Source organism: Pleurodeles waltl, chromosome 1_1 (assembly GCF_031143425.1).
Source record: "Pleurodeles waltl isolate 20211129_DDA chromosome 1_1, aPleWal1.hap1.20221129, whole genome shotgun sequence".
NCBI lineage: Eukaryota > Metazoa > Chordata > Amphibia > Caudata > Salamandridae > Pleurodeles > Pleurodeles waltl.
Window position 1 is genome coordinate 698,423,491 of NC_090436.1, and position 19,710 is coordinate 698,443,200.

Genomic DNA, 19,710 nt, shown 5'->3' on the forward strand with positions numbered 1-19,710 from the left:
TGGCGGGGGGCCTGGCGGGGGGCATGGCGGGGATGGGGGGCATGTTGGGCCTGGCGGGGGGCATGGCGGGGATGGGGGGCATGTTGGGCCTGGCGGGGGGCCTGGCGGGGGGCATAGCGGGGATGGGGGGCATGTTGGGCCTGGCGGGGGGCATGGCGGGGATGGGGGGCATGTTGGGCCTGGCGGGGGGCATGGCGGGGATGGGGGGCATGTTGGGCCTGGCGGGGGGCCTGGCGGGGATGGTGGGCGTTGGGCCACTGGAAAGGAAAATGCTGACAAACTTGAACGTGGTATTTCTCCCTCCCTGTACGTGTCACATAGGTCCGCGCCCATGAGAAGATCGGGATTTGGCGTGCCATCGCCAAGGAAGTCCGGACCCTGGGGGTCCACCATCGACGGGGCACCCACTGCCGCAAGAGGTGGGAGGACATCCGCCGCGGGACCAAGAAGACCGCCGAGTCTCTGCTGGGGATGGCCTCCCAACGTAGGCGGGGTGCCTGCCGTCAACTGAGCCCCCTGATGTTCCGGATCCTGGCGGTGGCCTACCCTGATTTGGATGGGCGTGTGAGGGCAGCACAGCAGACACAAGGGGGTGAGTACAAGCATTATCTACTCTGTTGTCGCGCAGTGGAGGTGTCTGGTTGGGGGAGGATGGCTGGGGGTCCCCCTAGGCCAGGGCGATATCTGTAGGCTGGGCACCCCCGTAAGCCCCTGTGTCCCCAGCCACCACCCTCAGTAGTGTGTCAGTACAGCCATCCCTGGGCCGTGTCATCCATGGGTGCAGTTGTCAACTCTAGGCGTGTAGGGCATGTTCCACGGAATGCGTAGCGGACCCCAAGTGCGCAACTTAGTGCAGGGGGCATCTGTGTCTCTCATGTCCGCTAACTGTACCCGAGTTCCATGTAATCAATATCCCTTTATTTCTCTCTCCCCCCCCCTTTTTGTTTGTCTTTCTGTGCTTGTGTGCATCAGCATCATCAGGCGGAGGAGAAGTGGCATCGGGGCAGGAGGGAGCTGCATCTCACATGGCCCAGGAGGGCCATGCCACAGAGTCAGACTGGACCAGTGAGACGGAGGGCGAGGGGAGCTCCACGACGGGGACGACTGGACCCTGCAGCGACACGGACACGTCCTCGGAAGGGGGCTCCCTTGCGGGGGTGGCACCATCCGTGCCCCCCGCCATTACAGGTACAGCCGCCACCCAGCGCACCATCTCCGCCCTCCCAGCAGCCCCTCAGCGTTCGCCCCGTGCCCGCTCTGCCAGGAAGCCGGGCATCTCCTTCGCCCCAGGCACCTCAGGCCCTGCCCCTGTTACCCCCGCTGCCCTCAGTGAGGAGGTCATTGACCTCCTCCGAACGCTCATTGTTGGGCAGACTACCCTTTTGAATGCCATCCAGGGGGTGGAGAGGGAGGTTCATCGCAGCAATGCGTACCTGGAGGGCATTCATTCGGGTCAGGCTGCCCATCAGCGATCGTTCTGGCCTCAGCACTGACGGCAGCCATTGTCCCTGTCTCCTGCCTGCCTCTACTAACTCCCTCCTCCCAGTCTCCTGTTCCTCTGCCTGTCCCACCCACACCATCAGACCAGCCTGCACACACCTCAACACCCAAGAGAAGCTCATCCAAACATAAGCACCACAGATCACGCAGACATTCACACACGCAACATTCCGATGCAGACATGCCAACAGTCACTACCACCTCTGTGACCCCCACCTCCTCGTCTCCCTCCTCCCTCCCTGTGACGTCTACACTCACACCTCCATTCACCTCACCATCAGCCAGTGTTTCCATCACCAGCACACCCTCCACTCCTGTCCGCACACGTGCAGTCACCACCCCCACTGCCATTTACACGTCCCCTGTGTCCTCTCCCACTGTGTCTGTCACCCCCTCTTCCACACCACACAAACGCAGCCACCCACCCACCCAACAGCCATCCACCTCACGACAGCCTATCCCTCCTGCACCTGCACCCAAAGACAGCAAACGTGACTCACCTACAACCACATCCTCTCCCTCCACTCCCATTCCCACTGTACCTACCACTCTCCATTGTCCCAAGAAGCTCTTCCTCGCCACTACTAACTTCTTTCCTGACCCTGAGCCCCCCCCTCCTTCTCGTCGGGGTAAGAAGAGCACCTCAGCCACCACCAGCCCTGCAGCCCCCTTGACAAGGGTGCAGGGGTATTGGAGCCCGCCAGCCCGCATGTCTGGATCTTCGCCCAGCAGCAAGGGGACAGCCAGCCCACCCCCTGGGAAGAGGAGCAGAAGGCGGAAGGGGCGCCGCAGGAGCCCGCCTTCTACATCCCCCCCGGACACCACCCAGAGACAGTCACCAGCCACAGCTCCAAAGGGAGGAAAGGGACACAGGCCGACGACTAAGGAGGGCAAGGGCAGCAAGTCGGAGAGGTCAGGCAGCAGGCCTGCTGCCCAGGAGGAGTCCACAACCCCCATAGCCGCTGCCCCGGGAGGAACCGGCACAGCTGCCCCGGGAGAGCCCACCACCCCCATAGCCGCTGCCCAGGGAGGACCCAGCCCAGCTGGCCAGGAGGGCCCCACCACCCACAGCCCAGGTGGGCAGTGAAGGAGCACCATCCCCGGTGCCCAGGAGGGCACCACCAGGCAATTAGCAGTTGGCCATAGACCGGCCGCCGTCTCAAGAACCGCTGAACTGGGCCCTTCAAGGCAAGGACCGCTGAACTGGGCCCGCCGTCTCAAGAACCGCTGAACTGGGCCCCGCCGTCTCAAGAACCGCTGAACTGGGCCCCGCCGTCTCAAGAACCGCTGAACTGGGCCCTTCAAGGCAAGAACCGCTGGCCCTTTGGCAGACGTGGCAGGGCAGGATCTATCTCGGGCAGGGCTGCAGGATGTCCTCTGGCCAACTTGCCTCCTCCAGTGGCAGTGGGGTCTGTTATGGACTGTATGGACTGTGGCTTTGCTCTCCCCAGGATGGCCCTGTGGGCAGGCCACCCACTGTATGGACTGTTTGGACTGTGGCTTTGCTCTCCCCAGGATGGCCCAGTGGGCAGGCCACCCACTGTATGGACTGTATGGACTGTGGCTTTGCTCTCCCCAGGATGGCCCAGTGGGCAGGCCACCCACTGTATGGACTGTTTGGACTGTGGCTTTGCTCTCCCCAGGATGGCCCAGTGGGCAGGCCACCCACTGTATGGACTGTATGGACTGTGGCTTTGCTCTCCCCAGGATGGCCCAGTGGGCAGGCCACCCACTGTATGGACTGTGGCTTTGCTCTCCCCAGGATGGCCCAGTGGGCAGGCCACCCACTGTATGGACTGTTTGGACTGTGGCTTTGCTCTCCCCAGGATGGCCCAGTGGGCAGGCCACCCACTGTATGGACTGTTTGGACTGTGGCTTTGCTCTCCCCAGGATGGCCCAGTGGTCATGGAGTCCCCTCGTGGATCTGGCGTCGTGTACTCAAGTGGCTGAGGTGGCCCCCCTTCCCTTCCCCCTGAGGTGCCTGTCCGATTTTCTTTCTGATGCCCCTGCAGTGTTCTCTCCGTGGAGTTCTTGTCGTGGGACTGGGCCTTGCCCCTTTGCACAGGAACCCTGTGATCCACGGACAGTGGTTGGACTACATTTAGTAGCTGTATATATTTTGTATATAGTTTATTTATTTATTGGGATTACTGGTGTCCATATTTCAATATATCTGCCCGTTTATGATCTCTTCTTTTGGTCTTTGCATTATTTCGGAGGGGGGTGGTTTGTGGGTTGTGACAGTGATCTGTGGGAATGCATTGATATGTGTGTTGTAGTGGGTGTGGGTGGGTGGGTGTGTGCCGGTAATCTTTTCCCTCCCCTGTGTCGTAGGTGCAGTACTCACCGATGTCTTCCGCGCCGCCGGGCGTGCTCCTGGTATATGAGCAGGAATAGGAGTGCGGGGATGACCTGCAACTCTGGTTCCATGCTGCCGAAATCTCGCGTGGAGTGCGTAGAGGTGAGCGTTTTCCCGTTCGTAGTCTGTTTCCGCCGTGTTCTTATCGGCGGTGCTCCCGCCCCGGAAAAGGTGGCCGATTGGTGGGTCGTAATAGGGTGGGCGGTACATTGTCTGCCGCCTGGCTGTTGGCGGGAACCGCCGCGCTGTTTGTTTGTACCGCTGTGGCGGGCGGAGTGTTAAGTTGGCGGGCTGTGTTGGCGGTTCCCGCCAGGGTCAGAATTGCATATTTTAGACCGCCGGCCTGTTGGCGGCTTGGCCGCCGCTTTATCACCGACCGCCAGGGTCAGAATGAGGGCCTTATTCTTCTATTCTGTGTTCCCCCAAGTCTCCCAATAAAAATGGTATCTCACTTGTGTGGGTAGGCCTAGTGCCCGTGACAGGAAACACAACATGGAAACATCACATTTTAAAACTGAAATCTGACATGTTTTGGGGATTCTGAAGGGACTAGCTGTGGATTTTGTCCTCTGGCTCAGCCGGCAACTAGGGAAACCTACCAAACCTGTGCATGTTTGAAAACTAGACACCTAGGGAAATCCATGGTGGGGTGACTTGTGGGGTTCTCACCAAGTTCTGTTACCCAGAATCCTTTGCAAACCTCAAACATTGGCAAAAAACACTTTTCCCTCAAATTTCAGTGCTGTAAAGTTCTGGCATCTGAGAGTAGCCACAAACTTCCTTCCACCCAGCATTACCCCAAGTTGCCCGATAAAAATGGTACCTCATTTGTGTGAGTAGGCCTAGTTTCCACAACAGGAAATGCCCCAAAAACACAACATGGACACATCACATTTTCCCAAAGAAAACTGACCTGTTTTTTGCAAAGTTCCTGCCTGTGTATTTCGGCCTTTAGCTCAGCTGGCACCTGGGGAAACCTACCAAACCTATACATTTTTTAAAACTAGACACCTACGGAAATTCATAATGGGGCGACTTGTGGGGCTTTCACTGAGTTCTGTTACCCAGAATCCTTTGCAAACCTCAACATTTGGCAAAAAAACACATTTTACTCACATTTTAGTGATGGAAAGTTCTAGAATCTGAGGGGAGCTACAAAATTCCTTCTACCCAGCATTCTCCCACATCTCCCGATAAAAATGGTACCTCATCTGTGTGAATAGGCCTAGTGCCAGTGACAGGAAATGCCCCAAAACACTTCATGGACACATCAAAATTATCAATTACAAAACTACCTCTTTTTGCAGGGGGGGCAGCTGCGTTTTTGGTCCTGGGCTCAGCAGCCATCTAGGGAAACCTACCAAACCCAGACATTTCTGAAAACTAGCCACCTGAGGGAGTCCAGGGAAGAGTTTTACAGGAGGATCACTCCCCTGGGGGCCAAATTTATTTTGGCCTAATTAACCTAGGGCAATCTGCCTCCAAGGGGGGTAGAAATGGCCTAATACTAAATTGCCCCCCTTGGGGAGCAGCTATTGCCCAAGGGGCTGCTCCCCTCATGTCTTTACTATATGTAAACAAATTCCCTGGTGTCTAGAAGGCATTTTTGCAGTATGACCGCTTTACGATCGTGCTGCAAAAATGCTCAGAAAGACATCAAAGGAAAGGAAAAGCCTTTCCTTTGATGCCTCTCTGATCTCCCCACCCCCCATTCTTCTGATTGCAGATGAATGGGGGCGACCTCTGATAAGGTCAATGCACGTTCGCGCGCTGATGTCATAAGACGTCACTGGGGGAGGGTCGGGGGGTCAGGGGTGGAAGAGGAAGCGATTCCCCTTCCATCCCTGCCCAGGGGAGGGGGATAGGATGCCCACGGGGGGAGTACTAGTCCTCCCAACGTGGTTCAGGTCCAGGACATAGCAGTTACGGCCTTGGCACCCAAGGGGTTAAAAAGCCATAAAAATTCACTTAAAAGCTTACAGGGATGTTATAGTTAGGTTTGCTCACACAAAACCATAGTAATTCGGCAGTTATAGGTACAGTTATGTAAGGTAACTAGAACTCGTGCCTTAAGGAAACTATAACTCGAGGACTCACCATGCACTGTTTTTTATGAATAATTTTACAGCAAATGTTACAGTGATATTGTCAATGATGTTATAAAAGATGTTATGAGTGCTGTAATATCTGAGGCAATTAGCAGTGAATGACGAGGGTGAGTTATAGTTACCAAAGGACATGAGTTATAGTGACCTGACATAACACTAACTATAACAGTTGAATTTCTATGGTTTTGTGCAAATTCGGAACCTAACTATAATGTCCCTGTAAACTTTCATTTTTTTAGTGAATGTTTAACTTTTTAAAGTTTTATTTCCTAACTATCATGTCCCTGTGATATTTGTTTTTTATGGTCAATTTCTAGTTTTTTTTTTTCAATGTTAAGTAAGATGCTCATCGCAATGCACAGTGAGGGGTGGGTTGCATGCAGGGCCATCCATTGTCAAAGCACTTTCCGCTACTCCCTCATTACAGTTCTGTATTGCTGTTGTTCTGCCACTGTCCTACCCGCCTGCCCTGAATAGTTAGCTCGCTGCCCCATCCAACTTCTTCCTGCTGTCTGTTGTCCAAGTCCATGCACTGGCCCCCTCCCTCCTGCCCTGCTTGGTCTGATGGGCTGCCACTGCCCTGCATTTAGCTTGATATCCCGGCCCATTTCTCCTGCACTCTGTTGTTCAATTCTGCACTCCGATCTGTGTGCTCCCTCCTTTTTGCCCACCATGTTCCAAGGACCTGGCACTGCCTCTCCTATTCACTCTTAGTGTTCTGTTGAGCTGCAGTTGCCCCTCCCACCTGCCTAGCATTGTCACCTCCTACCTGCCTGCCCGTGTACCTTGTCCCTGTCCCCTCCCTCCTGTCCTCCATGGTCCATTTTGTTGCTGCTCCCTTCTGCCTTCTCACCCCAGGGAAAATACACATATAAAAAAGGTGATATATACCTATTCAGAGATATATATATAGATAGGGAGAGAGAGAGATAGAGAGAGAGAGATAGAGAGAGAGAGATAGATAAATAGGGGTATCTCTATAACAGAGATATATCTAAGTATATATACATCGATATATAGATATATCTTTCAGGCAGCAATCAAACTGTCAAGAAAACTCTTTTGACACCATAAAGTAGCACAGAAGCTTTATATGCTTGCTGCAAAGAACAGATCTGTATTTTATGTAAATAACTGAGTGGATTAGTAAAGCCAGCCGGTACCTGCGTTTTAAAACAAATGAAATGTATGGGTGAGGGAGGCTATGGAGAGATGAAGGGCACTTTTGCTGGGTGGTAGTGAGGGAATCTGAGGAGGAGGTAATGAGAGAAAGAACACCAAAATTGATTTTTTCAATCGGCACCACCAGCTCTAAAGGATGTGATTATGTGTATGCGGCAAGGTGAAGTAATTGTGTGTCTTGTTTGTTTTTTTCATTGTCTTCAGTGAACCTGTTGATTGAGGGAAGAACTGAAGGTAAAGTGGCTGACATTTACTATTGCACACACCACACACACCCGCCAGCAATTTTAATACCATATCTGCCTTCTTCGTAGGCTAGTGTAGTAGCAGAGATGGCATCTCATTGGATGACTGCTGCTCAAGCCCTAACTCAGGATACGGAAGACAGCTCTGAAGCAGGATCACAGACCGAGATAGCAGATACTGAGACAGCATTTGAGGCAGAGGATAATGGAGCAGAATCTGGGAGTAATTTTTCATTCGGTTGAGTCTCATCCAATGACTTCTCTTCCAGTCATTCTGCGAGAGACGATGAGGACAGTCATGCTGTCCCTTCACAAGCACAGTCTGTGCAGCAGGATGACAGCAGGTTAGCCCAACCCAGAAAGCAGGTGTATGTGGTTGCATGCTCTCTGGCAGCCCCCTATATTTAGTTCAGCCACAAATTCCACCTTTTACTTGTGACCCTAGATGTAAAGTCGATACTGCAAACATTTCGCCAATTGACCATGTCCATCTCTTTTTGGATGTTGACTTCCTGCAGCACATTTTGCAGCAAACAAATTTGCGTTCCAAACAATTTCTGCAAGAGCATAGAGGCATTCTAAGGCCCCATTCTAGGGCACATCAGTGGACTCCCACTTGGCTGGTGGAGTTGAAGATTTTTTGGGCCATATGCTCAAAATGGGGTTAGTGCAGAAACCCAACTTGCAGTCCTACTGGATGACTCACATGGTTTGGGTATCCCCCATCTTTGGACCATATATGGAAATAGATAATTTTTTGCTTTTGCAGCAAATGCTGCATTTCAATGACAATTCTGCTGCATTGCCTTGAGACCCTACATACCATGACAGGTTGTTCAAATTTCAGCCTGTCGTGAAACGTTTGTTTACCAGGTTTCCAGAGATCTATACTCCTGGAAAGAAAATATCAGTTGATGAGTCCTTGGTCATGTACAAAGGGAGGCTGCTGTTCAGGCAGTACAGTGTAAGCAAATGAGATCTCTATGGCATCAAACTGTACATGCTGTGTGAGAGCTCTACTGGCTATGTGTACAGCTTAAGAGTATATACAGGGAAGAACTCCATGCTAAACCCTGTAGGTTGCCCTCTCACTCTAGGGGTCACACAAAAGATTGTATAGGAACTTGTCCAGCCACTCCTTCACAGAGGTTATAACCATTATGTGGACACTTTCTATACAGAAGTAGAGCTGTTCAGTGAGCTCTACAAAACTGGCACTGTGGCACAGTTCATTGTCACCGCAAAGGCTCCAGAAATCTCAGAGTGCTGCCTTGCGTTCCAACAAACTGCTTGCATACAAGTTCTCAGATTGGTGTGATGTATATGTGCTCACTACAGTTCATGATGAGAGCACTTCCGCAACATTGTTTGGGGTCAGATGACCGAGGTCCACAAGCTCACCTGCATACTTGATTACAATAAGTACATGGGTGGAGTGGACAAGAACAAGCAGGTTCTTTAACCATACAAAGCGAGTCGTAATACTTGCACTTGGTACAAGAAACTGTCAACCACAGGAAGACTCATGTCTTTCCTTGACTTTCAGTTGTCTGTGAGTAAAAGCCTCACTGGTGCTATAGAAGCAGCAGCCTCTGTTTCACATGTTCTGTAGGATGTGGCACGGCTGCAGGAGCGACACCTTGCTGATCGCATTCCTAAAACACCCAAAAAGGATCAGCTATGTTGTCGATTTAAAGTGTTCTAGAAGCAGGGAAAGAGGCAGGAAAGTTGTTATTACTGTCCCAGTGCCCATCTCAGCCAGGCATGTGTTTTCCTACTTACTTTACATTTTATCATACTAAAGCAAGCTTCTGGGAAATTGACTGAGGTGGAGCCGCCGTTGAGTGAACCTTTCAATGGCTATGCATGGATACCTAATGTCCTTCGGCCAGTACTTCTTTAGGCAAGCAGCCACAGAATTTTAGTTCATCTACTTCAGAAAATCATGGACTTCCTCATGGCCTGCTCGACACATTTATGCACAGACAGGACATACTAGGTGTTCTGTTCAGTGATTAACGTGCATTATAGTCCCCACACTGCACATACTAGTGGACAGAACATATGCAACGTTGTCGCAGAGTACCCTGTGTGGGAAAATGTTAAAGGCGTGACTGGTTTTTGAAGTGCTTGTCAGGGAACATATGTATGCTACACAAGGACTACCCAATTGCCAACGCAAACCAAAGAAAGTGCAATAAGTTAAACAAATGTCCTGTTGGACATATTCACCAATATTTCTACTTGTTTGAAAGTATGCAAACTCAATTTGTAGGTTCACTTTCAAAGCAAAAATAGAACTGTTGATAAATGAGTCCCATGGGATATTTGTTTGGCTTTTTACCTTAGAGACCTTAGGTAGTATTCACCATCATGTCTGCCTTAGTTTCAACGGTAGATATGCTTGTTCAGTTCGAGGAATAGGCCTTGCAAAGCATACTCGGACACACCCAACTTGCATAAACAAACTGGAAGCAGTTAGGGATGAAAGGCATTAGTACAGGTTCACTTGTCAACTATTAAGGATTAGTCAGGACTCTGATGAGAATAGAAACATGAGTAGGTAAGAAAAGCTTATGGTAGGTGTGCTTTCCAAGGGATATTGCATAGATAGAAGGCAGATAGTAAAGGTTGTACGGACACATATCATCTACACCCATGGATTCAAACTCATTAGTGCTGCACTCCTACTGAATTAATATGACATGTATGGGTCAGTGTTTGACCTGCTTGCCATTTTCATCCTCCATCAGAACTTAGTAGATGTTCAATTTACTGTATGATAAGTGCATTAAAGTCACAGCACTGCACATAACAGTGGCTGGGATATATGCTACTTTCTCACAGACTACACTGTGTGCCAAACACTACCCTTCTTCATAGTTTATGATGTTCTCTTTAGGGAACTTTGCAAAAATTCCCCAGCATGTCTGTCTTAGTTTTAAAAGTACATATGCTCACTCAGTTCGATGAATGGGCCTCACAGGGCATCTTCGGACTCCCCCAGCTTGCATCCACAAACTGGATGCAAGCTGCAAGGAGTTCGATTTAGAACAATGAGTGCGCTAAAGGTGCATGAAAGGCATGTCTTTCTGAGCCTTCTGTGGCTGTCATGGGGGCCATTAGTAAAGGCTCCTTTCACATGTGTTCGGTAGTGTTCAAGAAGAAGGAGGCAGTTACTTGACAGGTGGTAAAATGTTGTCAAACTTATTCTGTCCTTAAGCGTATGAATGTGAAGGCCCTTGTCTGTCGGCAGTAAGTTGATGTCAGTGCAGTGATGGGTTGGATTGGGCCCGAGGATGGTGGTACGAAAGTGTTGTGTGTTGTGAGTGAATGGTGTGTGAATGGAGCATAAAGCGGTTGGTGCTGTGAAGAGGCTTTATGGCTCACATTCAAAAGACTTGGGTGGTCATTATGAACATGGCGGGAAACACTGCCCTACCAGCGGTAACTACCGCCAGCAGGTTGGCTGTCCGGATCGCCAAATAATGAAGCCAATGAAAAAACAAGAAGTGGTCCATCCACACACCGCCATGTTTGTAGTCCTGACGAGGATGGAGGAGGACGCCCACAGGCCAGCGGAAAGGTTCTACCGACTCACCAAATAATGAAACACAAGCCCGCCATCAGTTCCGGGGCGGGAACCACCACCAGGCAAAGCTTGGCAGAAATGAACAATATAAAAGGGCACACTCACCAGAGGCACGCCGACAAAACGCCGACACAGACATGGAGAGAGAGTTGGAAATAATGACAGTGCTGTTCCTTGCCATATCCCTCCAGGACTGTGACTGCCAACAAAGACGATGACGGTAAGTACTGAAACATAGTACACATGGGAAGAAAGGGCACAGTTAAACACCCACCCCACCCACCCTGCAACGCACCCCAGCCCATCCCACATCCCAAGCCAAACATACCATAACAAAATGTAGTTACCAGACACAAGGCAAAATAGACCTGCACCAAAGTACACACATGTGCACATCACCCCTCCATAGTGAAACGTCGTACAACGTCACCATATTGTGCCAACAGCACTACTGTGCACTGAAACTTTATTTACAAAAACATTACGTCATGTCTAAATAAGGCCATTGGCCAGTCCATTACAAATAGCCTGAAGGGCCAAAACAGGCCTAACTTGACTCCCACATGTGCAAAGGGTACTCCACTCGAAAGGGATATCAGTGGGGCAGCCAGGCACCTCAGGGAACAGGGGCATCGGTCGGCGGGGTTGGGGACTTGCATCTGGAAGGGGGGCTTGGGATGAGGTTTGGGAGGTGGAGGTGATTTGGGCTTGCCCTTGGAAGGGAAGTGGCCTTGGACCGGGGGGGTGGCAGAGGGACCTGGGGCAAAACAGGGATTCTTCCTCCCTGGGGAAGGGGAAAGAGAAAGGGAAGGGCAGACTGGGGCAGACTTGGGCGTGGAAGGAGTGGACTGGGCAAGGAGATGGGAACATATAGGGACGAGCCAGGGTTTGAACAGGTCAACACAGGAGAGGAAAAGCTTCTTAGGGGCAGTTGGAGGGGATTTGGAGGCAGGTCTGGGAGTGGAGGTTGAGGGAGTGCTTGTACCAGGTGTAGATGTGCCGGATGTGGATGCAGGTCCCTGTAAAGTATGCTGGTGTGTGGTGGATGTGTGTGGCGTGGATGTCTGTGAATGTTTTAGTGTTTTGGGAGGACACAGTGGGAGACAGGGTGCCAGTGTACAGGTATGTTGTCTGGTTGTCTGCAGGTCTGATGAGTGTGCTGCAAGTGTCTGTTAATGTATTTGTGGTGAGTGCAGGTGTGTTGTCTGGGGTGCATGTCTGGATGTCAGATGTTGTGGTGACTGTACGAATGGGGGCACCAGCAGTGATTGAGGGTGCAGTGCATGTGGGTGTGCATGGTGAGGTGACAGACAGGCTGGCGGGGGAGGTTGACACACTGGGGGACCTGGATGTTGTTGAGTGTGCTTTGGTATGTTGGGTGTGTGCCTGCCTGTGGTGGGAAGTGTGGTGCTTGTGTTTTTCAGTGTGCTTCTTGTGTGTTGATCTGTGTGCATGGCTGGCTGTATGTGTGCATGGGATGGATGAAGGGAGTGGGGTGCTGGAAGGAGTAGAGGTGGTGGGAGGGGGGACGGAAAGACCAGGGACACTGGCTGCCGTCAAAGAGGAGGCCAGAGCCTGAAAAGATCTCGTAGGCCAGGCATGGCGCCATGAATGCCTTCCAGGTATGCATTGCATTGCTTCATCTAGGATGCTAGCCCTTGGATGACATTAATGATGGTTGTGTGCCCTACAGAGATGGTCCTCAGGAGGTCAATAGCCTCCTCCGTGAGGGCAGCTGGGCTGACTGTGTCAGGGGATGAGGTGCCTGGGGCGAAGGAGACGCCCACCCTCCTGGGTGAGCGGCCACGGGCAACTGGGTGGGGAGCAACTGGGAGGGCGGTGATGGCATGGGGTGCCAGAAGATGGCATAGAATGGGTGTGGCCAGTAGGGTCTGTCACCACCAGGGATCTCCCATTGGAGGAGGTATCATAGTCACTACCTCCAGTGGTAGTTGCCTCCCCCGTGGTACACCCATCAACCTCCAACCTACTGGTCCTGTCATCGCTCAACTCTGCCTTATTGGAAACGTGGGCTGCTGCATCCCCACTCACCGGTGCCACTGCTCCCCCACCAGATGATGCTGATGTACATAAAGGACACAAGAGCACAGGGGTGGAGACAATAAACAAGGGAGAACTTTGTCAAAACCTGAATATATGTTCATCTCTTGCTCACACACACTTCCATCCAGGTCACACACCTACACACAACATTCGTCATGACTGTGCCCCTGTCTAGTGGCCATTACCCCAAAATACACCACATAATCCACATGAAATACGGGCCTGAAACACTGTGTGGAGTACACCCATGACAGACCATGCCCAGCCAATGCACTTACAAGTCCATGAGGCCACAAAGCATACCAGATGACAGAAAGGGCACCGACCCATGGGCCTATGGAGGCTGTCCAAACTAGCCCTCACACCATGCCTGGGACTTTGAGGAGGCAGGACTGCTGGAACACACTTGTCCAAGTGCCTGGCACTAGAATGTATACATACCACAGCACCAACATACATTCATCTCAGCAGTGTCACAACAGTGTAGGTAGTCACCTCCTTGTGGCTGCTGTGCTGTCTTCAAGCGCCCATCCATATCCAGATAAGCCACAGCCACAATGCGGGCCATTAGAGGGGTCATGGTCCGACAGGCACACCTTCCTTGTTGGGGGGCCTTCTCCAGCTGGGCCTCTCCGATCTTCCTGGCCCAGTGCCTCAGGTCCTCCCACTCCTAGGGTCCCCACCTCCTTGGCTATGGCTTACCACAGGCCTTTCTTTTGATGGGTGCTGACCTGCATGGGACACACAGAGCAAAAAAAAACAGATGTCAGTATGTGTGCACCAAATGCTGATGACATGTCGTTCCCTATGTAACGGCTATTGTTGAAAGGCATGTTGTCAACTCACATACAGTACATGCCAGACAGTCTATGGCTGGGCAGTTACACATCGAACCCACATGCATACAGGTATCTGCCACAATCACACACATCTAAGGATGACAGATGCCAACTTACCTGCTCCTCTGGTCGCCCATACACCTTGGCATACAGGGGTAGGACCCAGTCCACTTGCTTCTCCAGCTGCTCCGGGGTGAAGGCCAGGACCCATTCCCCTGTAACCCACTCCATCTCAGGGACCAGAGTCAGGACACAGCAGCACATGCAGTCGAATACTAGCCAGCACGGGAATTAGGAGGTCTGATGAAATGGCGTAGGTACCGCAGTGGTGTGCTCCATTGATCATGTGCACGGTGGTGAACACCGCCTTCTGCCATGATGACTAACACCAGCGGAATTAAGTCACTTCTACTCTCTTCTACTCACATGGCAGGAGGCTGCCATTTTGCTTCCACCACGTCACCATAGCCTAACCAGGGGCCTCATCCAGGGCCTCAAAATCTCCGCCCTTATTCGACTTGCTGACATGAGTCTAGGATCCTCACATGTACCCATCTTTGGAATTGTATCCACACTGGTATGCCATTATGACAGAGTTTACTTAGCACATATCTGCCTGACGGTGTACTTCATACTTTGCATCTGTGTGTGTTACCTATGTATCGCACTTACAAAGTTACAGTGACATCATGGGATGCAAGTGTAAGTTGACACTCAGATTGTGTTCTTTGCTCCCCGATAGGTACAGACCCATGTCACGATGGAGGGCCCCATCTGTTTACAGACCCTGGTTGATATGGAAACTATGGATGAGCGTCACATCATTGTCACCTACAGACTCAATAGAGCTACTATCCATGACCTCTGTGCGTTAATAGATCCTGTACTGAAAACGGCTAATCGAAATCAGCATGCCATCCCTACAACTGTGCAAGTGCTATCTATACTCCATTTTTTGGCAACAGGCTCATTTCAGGAGAAAATGGGCATGGGTGCAGGGGTCCCACAGCCAATGTTCAGCCTCATCCTGTCCAAATTCCTGGCTGCATTCGTCCAACACATTCAAACATATGTCTAGTTTCCCCAAAGGGCTGAACTTCTCGCCATCAAATCTGGATTTTATGCCTTTGCTAACATCCCCCATGTGAAAGGTGCCATTGATGGAACCCAAATAGCTCTCATACCCCCAAGAGTGAATGAACAGGTATACAGGAATCAGAAGAACTATCACTCCATGAATGTCCAATTGGTGTGGATTGCTGACCAGTACTAATCACATGTCAATGCTAGGTTTCCAGGCTCAGTCCATGATTCCTTTGTCCTGAGAAACAGCAGTGTACCACTCATGATGGAACAACTACAAGGGGACAGAGGATGGCTCATAAGTGAGTGTGTATTACACTGGATCGGTACATAGCTGACAGCCAGACTATATGCATGTAAAGTCAGTTTATTAAGATCCGGTTTCAGCCACTTTGCAGGTGATTCGGGCTACCCCACAGTGCAATGGCTACTGACATCTGTTAGGAATCCCAGGACAGATGCAGAGAGAAATTATAACGAGGCCCATGGGCGTACTAAGAGGGTAATTGAGCTCACTATAGGTCCCCTGAAGGCTATATTTCATTGCCTCCATCTCTCTGGGGGATCCCTGTGCTATCTCCCTGACAAAGGGGGTGATTCTGAGACTGGCGGGCGGCGAAGGCCGCCCGCCAGTCTTCCCCCGACAAAATACCGCTCCGCGGTCGCAAGACCGCTGAGGGTATTTTGAGATTTGCCCTGGGCTGGCAGGCGGCCGCCAAAAGGCCGCCCGCCAGCCCAGGGCAAATCTACCTTCCCACGAGGACGCCGGCTCAGAATTGAGCCGGCGTAGTGGGAAGGTGCGACGGGTGCTGTTGCACCTGTCGCGTATTTCAGTGTCTGCTTTGCAGACACTGAAATACTACATGGGGCCCTCTTACGGGGGCCCCTGCAGTGCCCATGCCATTGGCATGGGCACTGCAGGGGCCCCCAGGGGCCCCGCAGCACCCCCTACCGCCATCCTGTTCCTGGCGGGAGACCCGCCAGGAACAGGATGGCGGTAGGGGGTGTCAGAATCCCCATGGCGGCGGAGCGCGCTCCGCCGCCATGGAGGATTCTCCCGAGCAGCGGAAAGTCAGCGGGAGACCGCCGACTTTCCGTTTCTGACCGCGGCTGAACCGCCGCGGTCAGAATGCTCGAGGGAGCACCGCCAGCCTGTTGGCGGTGCTCCCGTGGTCGGTGACCCAAGCGGTCACCGACCGCCAGGGTCAGAATGACCCCCAAAGTTTTAAGACAGTGGTGGCCTGCTGTATGCTGCACAAGTTGGCTGGGAGGAAAGCTATCCCCCTTCTGGAACAGGAGGGTGCTGTCCAACCAGCCCAGCAACCTCAGAGAGGGGATGAGAGTGATGAGGAAGAAGAGGGGGAAGATCTCAACTCCAGGAACCTGCTTCTCTGCCTATACTTCCAGTAACTATGAGGTACTGTTCAATGATGCTGATGTCTTCACTGTATTGTTTCAGTCTGACTCATGTAATTGCTAATGTGGTATCTATAGTCAATGACACTGTTAACTGATGACTGATGAGGCATGTGCCAGGAATTATGTACAGTGTGACATACTTCAGACACTACAGTCCATTGGATCTCCTCCTGCAGTAAAGGTATGATTTTATAATTGACTGGCTAATGCATACACACTCACAATTGATATCTCATATTGATGAGGGACATACGATTTGAATGCATGGGTGTATTTATTAAATGGCAAAATATACATAATTCGTGGGACAGTGATAGGGAGGGAAAACATGGTGCAAATCCATGCTCAGGTACTTATGCTCAGCTGTTGGTAGCACTGGGATTTGGTCCATGTGGCCATTGGAAGATGGTGTGATGGCAGTGGCATGTCAACAAGGGAGCACAATAGCACACAAGGGAGACAGTTTAGGGCAGAGTCACTTCCTGGCGGTGGTCTTGGTCTTGTCTGGTGTTTCAGTAACATGTCTGGATCTGAGGGCACGTTTGCGTAGCTGGAGCTGGGCTGCAGGGGTAGGGGTGCTGGTTTCCTGTATGTCATCTGGCAGTGCCACCAGTTGAGTAGCTGCTGTAGATGTAGAGGGCAGGGCAGTGTCCTGGCTAGTGGTCAGGGCTCGCAAGTGGGCGGAGGACTCAGTCTGGCTGTGGTACTGGTGCTGCAGCACCCCTGCAATTGAGGTCATGGTGGCATTGAGCTGTTTTCATTGCTCCATGGCTTCCTGGTGGTGTGCTACCTGCAGCCTCTGATTCTGCTCCAAGGTGGCCAGGATCTGGCCCATCCTGTCCTGGGTATGGTGGTATGCTCCCAGGACCTCATATATCACATCCAGGGGTGCTGCATCCATGCTTTGGCCACCCCCCTGGGCCACTGTACCCTCCCACTGGCCCTAGCCCCCTGTGCCTATGTCCCCTGCACAGGTCTGGCAGTCCCACTTGCACTGGGCCCTTCATCATCCTGCCTGTCAGTGGGCGGAGACTCTGGCCCTCATTCTGACCTTGGCGGGCGGCGGAGGCCGCCCGCCAAAGTCCCGCCGTCAGATTACCGTTCCGAAGTCGAAAGACCGCGGCGGTAATTCTGACTTTCCCGCTGGGCTGGCGGGCGGTCGCCTTCAGACCGCCTGCCAGCCCAGCGGGAAAGAGGCTTCCACGATGAAGCCGGCTCGGAATCGAGCCGGCGGAGTGGAAGCTGTGCGACGGGTGCAGTTGCACCCGTCGCGTATTTCACTGTCTGCGCAGCAGACAGTGAAATACATGTAGGGGCCCTCTTACGGGGGCCCCTGCAATGCCCATGCCAGTGGCATGGGCACTGCAGGGGCCCCCAGGGGCCCCGCGACCCCCCCTACCGCCATCCGGATCCCAGCGGTCGGACCGCCGGGATCTGGATGGCGGTAGGGGGGGTCGGAATCCCCGCGGCGGTGCAGCAAGCTGCGCCGCCGTGGAGGATTCAATGGGGCGGCGGTACACTGGCGGGAGCCCGCCAGTGGTGCCGGTCCGACCGCGGCTTTACCGCCGCGGTCGGAATCCCCATTGGAGCACCGCCGGCCTGTCGGCGGTGCTCCCGCGGTCATCCGCCCTGGCGGTCAAAGACCGCCAGGGTCAGAATGAGGGCCTCTGTCCTCTGTACATGTGGGCAGCCAGTCCATGGCTGGGAGACACTGGTGTGGGATCGTTTGGCCAGAGCTGATGATGGTGGCTGGGTGGTAGGGCTGTCAGTGGTATCCTGGGTGGGGCTGCTGGAGGGTGACAGTCCAGGACTGTCTGATGGGCCAGGGTATTCCTCAATTTCTAGATATCCCACTACACTCTCCTGAGTGGGGCTTCTGTCTTCAGGTGGGGCGGCCACTCCTTGGTGTTTCCATCCGGGTGGCATGGGTGGTGGTGGCTTTTGGGGGGGGAATGGACATGCGGGTGTCAGGTACTGCCCTGCCCTGCTCTGCCCATATTTTATGACTATATTCCCCTGTTGTGACATGCAAGGTTCCTTCGTGTACATTTCTTTACATTTTATGTGGGGGGTGGAGGTGCATTGTGGGTGCTGTAGTGCCACTGGGAATCCATGCAGGGGTAGGTGACTGTGCACAGGGGCCTGGATGGAGGTCTGTTTTTTGGATAGTGGACATGCAGGGTAGTTGGATGTGGGTGTTGTGGACTGGGTGGGAATGGGGTCCTGGTGGTAGTGAGAGGGGTGGGGTGATACATGCATTATAGGTGGGTTGACTGTTAAGGTATTGTAGTTAACTTACCCAAGTCCAGTCCTCCAGTGAGTCCAGTGAGGCCCTCCGGGTGCAGGATAGCCAGGACCTTCTCCTCCCAGTAGGTGCATTCGGGGGTGTAGGTGGGGGACTGCCACCAGTCTTTTGTACGGCAAAGTTGTGCCTGGATGCCATTGACTGAACCTTCCCGCGCAGGTCGTTCCATCTCTTCCAGATGTCATCCTTTGTGCGTGGATGGTTTCCCACTGCATTGACCTTGTTGACGATCCTCTGCCATAGCTCCAATTTCCTGGCCCTGGGTGTCTGCTGCACCTTGGCTCCCAATAGTTATGGCTTGACCCTGAGTATTTTGTCCACCAAGGTCCTTATCTCCCTATCTGTGAGGCGGACTTGCTTAGCAGGTGCCATGGTGTGTGTTGAGGGTGGTGTGTTGTGGGTGCATTGGTGAGGGTGCTGTTGTGTGGTTGTGTGTGTGGCTTGTAAAGGTGTTTGGGGTTTGTATGTGTTATATTTGTGTGTGTGACTTGTGTGATGTTGTGTTCAGTGTGCGTGTTGTGTTGTCAATCTTAGTTGTGCTATTGGCGATGCAAAGGATTGTAGTGTTTGCGTGAGAGTGTTTTATAGGGTTGTGGATGTGTGTCAGGTGTGTGGGTTTCAAAGTTGCCAATGTGTTTTCAGTGTGAAAATGTGATGTCTCCATGTTGCATTTTGGGTCATTTTCTGTTGTGGACACTAGTCTTACCCACACAAGTGAGGTGCCATTTTAATTGGGAGACTTGGGGGAATGCTGGGTGGAAGGGCGTTTGTGGCTCCCCCCAGATTTCTATCACCGAAATGTGAGCAAATAGTGTTTTTTCAGCTGAATGTTGAGGTATGCAACGGCTCCTGGGTGACAGGACCTGGTGAGAACCCCATAAGTCACCCCATTCTGGATTCCCCTAGATGTCTAGTTTTAAAAAGTGCACAGGTTTTCTAGGTTTCCTTAAGTGCCGGTTGACCAAATGTGTTCATTTTCAGGGTGAAAATGTGATGTGTCTACGTTGCGTTTTG